We start from the raw sequence: 5,000 nt of genomic DNA on the forward strand, positions 1-5,000 counted from the left end.
ATGACTCCACCCGCACCCGTTCGTGGACCACCCCAACCGCCAAACGCGCACCTCCAGCGGATGAACGGCGGACGTTTCCCGCACTCGTAAAGTGCAATCCACCCCTATAACTTGCGTTTCATGAAGAGTTATTTCCAATATGCGACATTCCCGCTGTCCCTATACATGAGCCGCGACCTGTACCACTTACGAGCGAGAGACGCGATCGCGTTGCTCACTGTACGGCGTCCGATACCGAGCCATCAGCATGTCGGTCCCCATTCGCGTTGCACTCGCACTCGCACTCGCACTCGCACTCGCAGTCGCAAAAACGTGGGGCAAATATATTACGCGGAAGAGTTATAACAGACCGAGCCCCACTGCATGGGGGGAGTCTTTGTCACTAATGTACACAGATGGAACATTTTGGACTGGAACCAGATTACCCGTACACACGGCGCTGATTAGTAATCAATGCAGAGCCATCAAATTACAGAATATATATACAACTGTCCGTATACATGCTGAAAGAGTGTGCCCACAATGGGAACCACACGTCAGCCAGACACTCTCATCACGCACCACTCTCTGCTTCTAACGGGCGCACATACAATATGTAAGCACCAGCATGGAACAACATCCAGTGCATCCTCTCCGCCACATTACACAATCCACACTATCACAACCAGACCAGGAGGTCCATGCGGAAAATAGAATATCCCCCCCTTTCGACATCCACCATTGCGCAGATAAGGCACCAATACCCACACATGTCCTATACAACGGTGCACCCAACATCACAATAGTACCTCCTGTCACAGCCCACAAACAATGACCTGAGTCAAAGACACAGGTCTGACACAAGCATAGAATTGGAGCGCCGCCTCTAATAAGCCAAAGGTGCATCCTGACGTGACAAATCTGATCATGTCACAAGCATTCACTTACTATAATCACTATCAACGAACGTGCCGCCCCCGCCCCCCCCCCCCTACACCTTTCCTTACAACAACGTGTAACCTAACCTAACCTATGTTGTGCCTTAACCTAACCCATGTTGTGCCTTAACCTAACCCATGTTGTGCCTTAACCTAACCCATGTTGTACCTTAACCTAACCCATGTTGTACCTTAACCTAACCCATGTTGTACCTTAACCTAACCCATGTTGTACCTTAACCTAACCCATGTTGTACCCTAACCTAACCCATGTTGTCCCCTAACCTAACCCATGTTGTCCCCTAACCTAACCCATGTTGTCCCCTAACCTAACCCATGTTGTCCCCTAACCTAACCCATGTTGTCCCCTAACCTAACCCATGTTGTCCCCTAACCTAACCCATGTTGTCCCCTAACCTAACCCATGTTGTCCCCTAACCTAACCCATGTTGTGCCTTAACCTAACCCATGTTGTGCCTTAACCTAACCCATGTTGTCCCCTAACCTAACCCATGTTGTCCCCTAACCTAACCCATGTTGTCCCCTAACCTAACCCACGTTGTCCGCTAACGTAACCCACGTTGTCGCCTAAACCTGCTCTGTAATTGTTATACGACTCGTTCAATTAGTGTAGTGTTGCCCACCCGCAACCCTCGCAATATAGTTCGCTACTCGCACTGCCCGCTCCCCTGTGTATCGCTTCATGTTAAACACCTTGCAAGTCTTGCTGACTTTCCACCTGCTCCTGCTGTACACTGTAATGTGGATGGCAGCAGGACGTACATGCCGCCCCCCCCCCACCCGTCCCCACGTCCCCACGTCCCCACCTTGCCCCCTGCCTTCGCAAGCTGGTTGGTGACAAGTTTGCATGTTCAATGCCCTTCGCATGCGACGTACGCAGGCTACGTTGTGGTGCGGCCTGTGTCAACTGTCCGCTGATGTCGTACGCGTGAACCACAATCTGTACTGCACATTCGTCCTTATGTACTGAATGATACATCGTGGCACATGTGTGACCGTACAACGACTGCGCCCAAAAACGGCGGACCATACAGTGCAAATATTGTGCACGCAGCTACGTGTCGTCTCCCTATGAGAGCTGGATTGCAGTGTGGTACGCCATAGAGACGTGTGGGAGGAACGGACGCCGTGGATGGCGATCAGCATGAGCTGTCTGTTGATGTATTCGGACCTAGTCGTCTCTCCTCACACACCGTGATGGCATGGTGCACCGCGTTCCATATCTGCGACATGCTACAGAGGCCGGTTGACAGTCGTTCGAGCAATGGACATCGCATACGTACGGGGGCCACCTTCCACGTATTGTCTAGGCGTGCACATTTTGTTGCGTGTATGTGGGCAGACGTAGTGTGGCGTGACACCTGACACAGGCATGCAATAATCGTTGAAGTTGCAAATGGCGATGGACGCCTGCGTTTTCTGGTGAAGTTACGCAAATGAAGAAATGGTAACCTGTTGTGGTGCGGTTGTTCTCGCTAGGGGTGAATCGGTGATGGCGACGATAGGTTGAGGTACTAACCGGTTGTTCCAGCGATACCCACCATGCCGACGAAACTGAACGGCATCTGGGTGTGAAGCGATACGCGGCGGTGGCTGGGTGGGACCGTCCCCGGCCGGTGAGGGGGCGCCTCCCGGCGTGCTGGCCGCGCGGTGCGTGGGCGCACGCGCTACAGCCGGCTGGTGGGGGCGGCCAGTGGCAGGCGCGCCGGCCGACGGACGCGGCAGGCGTCGCAGCTGCGCGCCGGCGCACCCTGCGCGCGGCGCCGTGCGGCCAAAGTAGGTCCTCGCGGGCCCGGTGCGAAGCGCGGTGGACATCTTCAGTGTGCTGGTCCGATTGAGGACTGTGTGCGTTGAGGATGCGCCGCCGCCCGGCGCTCGGCGCCGCGACGCCGTCTGCTGCTCGGTCGCCCCAGCGGTTCTCGCTGGTGGTTTGTATCGCAGCTGTGCGGATGTGTTGGCGCGTGCGCTGTGCTGGGAGAGTTCGCTTCGGCACCCAAGTGGGGCTTTTGTCCTTCTGTGGCGCTGGCGTTGGAGCTGCCAGTCACCGTAGGTGGCGCGTGTTGTCTCCCGCCGGCAATGCCACGACAGCACGCTCCCGGGCCTCTGTCGGCAGCGGCAAGCTCAGTTGGGAGCACGGGTGGTCGCACCGAAAGCGTCTACTCGCCTAACTCCGGGCGATTGCGCCTCTCTCGAACCCGACCAAGTACTTGGGACGGCGCTGCGCGCCGCCGGGACCTGAGAGGGTTTCGAGGTGTATTGTGCAGGGGAGCTCAGCCTCCTCCTGTTTGCAGAATGATTGAGCGGACGCTTGCGTGTTCGCGCGGGCCCCCGGGACACACTCCCGGGCGGCCGGCTGCTCAGCTCTAGTTGACGCAGCTCCCTGGTTGATCCTGCCAGTAGTCATATGCTTGTCTCAAAGATTAAGCCATGCATGTCTCAGTACAAGCCGCATTAAGGTGAAACCGCGAATGGCTCATTAAATCAGTTATGGTTCCTTAGATCGTACCCACGTTACTTGGATAACTGTGGTAATTCTAGAGCTAATACATGCAAACAGAGTCCCGACCAGAGATGGAAGGGACGCTTTTATTAGATCAAAACCAATCGGTCGGCTCGTCCGGTCCGTTTGCCTTGGTGACTCTGAATAACTTTGGGCTGATCGCACGGTCCTCGTACCGGCGACGCATCTTTCAAATGTCTGCCTTATCAACTGTCGATGGTAGGTTCTGCGCCTACCATGGTTGTAACGGGTAACGGGGAATCAGGGTTCGATTCCGGAGAGGGAGCCTGAGAAACGGCTACCACATCCAAGGAAGGCAGCAGGCGCGCAAATTACCCACTCCCGGCACGGGGAGGTAGTGACGAAAAATAACGATACGGGACTCATCCGAGGCCCCGTAATCGGAATGAGTACACTTTAAATCCTTTAACGAGTATCTATTGGAGGGCAAGTCTGGTGCCAGCAGCCGCGGTAATTCCAGCTCCAATAGCGTATATTAAAGTTGTTGCGGTTAAAAAGCTCGTAGTTGGATTTGTGTCCCACGCTGTTGGTTCACCGCCCGTCGGTGTTTAACTGGCATGTATCGTGGGACGTCCTGCCGGTGGGGCGAGCTGAAGGCGTGCGACCGCCCCGTGCGTGCTCGTGCGTCCCGAGGCGGACCCCGTTGAAATCCTACCAGGGTGCTCTTTATTGAGTGTCTCGGTGGGCCGGCACGTTTACTTTGAACAAATTAGAGTGCTTAAAGCAGGCAAGCCCGCCTGAATACTGTGTGCATGGAATAATGGAATAGGACCTCGGTTCTATTTTGTTGGTTTTCGGAACCCGAGGTAATGATTAATAGGGACAGGCGGGGGCATTCGTATTGCGACGTTAGAGGTGAAATTCTTGGATCGTCGCAAGACGAACAGAAGCGAAAGCATTTGCCAAGTATGTTTTCATTAATCAAGAACGAAAGTTAGAGGTTCGAAGGCGATCAGATACCGCCCTAGTTCTAACCATAAACGATGCCAGCCAGCGATCCGCCGCAGTTCCTCCGATGACTCGGCGGGCAGCCTCCGGGAAACCAAAGCTTTTGGGTTCCGGGGGAAGTATGGTTGCAAAGCTGAAACTTAAAGGAATTGACGGAAGGGCACCACCAGGAGTGGAGCCTGCGGCTTAATTTGACTCAACACGGGAAACCTCACCAGGCCCGGACACCGGAAGGATTGACAGATTGATAGCTCTTTCTTGATTCGGTGGGTGGTGGTGCATGGCCGTTCTTAGTTGGTGGAGCGATTTGTCTGGTTAATTCCGATAACGAACGAGACTCTAGCCTGCTAACTAGTCGCGTGACATCCTTCGTGCTGTCAGCGATTACTTTTCTTCTTAGAGGGACAGGCGGCTTCTAGCCGCACGAGATTGAGCAATAACAGGTCTGTGATGCCCTTAGATGTTCTGGGCCGCACGCGCGCTACACTGAAGGAATCAGCGTGTCTTCCTAGGCCGAAAGGTCGGGGTAACCCGCTGAACCTCCTTCGTGCTAGGGATTGGGGCTTGCAATTGTTCCCCATGAACGAGGAATT

At 54.6% G+C, this 5,000-nt stretch overlaps 1 non-coding gene across 1 annotated transcript in view; it reads left to right on the forward strand.

The window, feature by feature from the left end:
• The first annotated feature begins 3,315 nt into the window (after window positions 1-3,315).
• Window positions 3,316-5,000, forward strand: part of LOC124772814 — a 1,909-nt gene continuing 224 nt past the window's right edge. Inside the window, exon 1 of the ribosomal RNA XR_007014274.1 lies at window positions 3,316-5,000. This exon is cut by the window's right edge and continues 224 nt beyond it. This is a non-coding gene — a ribosomal RNA (small subunit ribosomal RNA).

The sequence above is a fragment of the Schistocerca piceifrons genome, unplaced genomic scaffold (assembly GCF_021461385.2).
Source record: "Schistocerca piceifrons isolate TAMUIC-IGC-003096 unplaced genomic scaffold, iqSchPice1.1 HiC_scaffold_943, whole genome shotgun sequence".
Taxonomy (NCBI): domain Eukaryota; kingdom Metazoa; phylum Arthropoda; class Insecta; order Orthoptera; family Acrididae; genus Schistocerca; species Schistocerca piceifrons.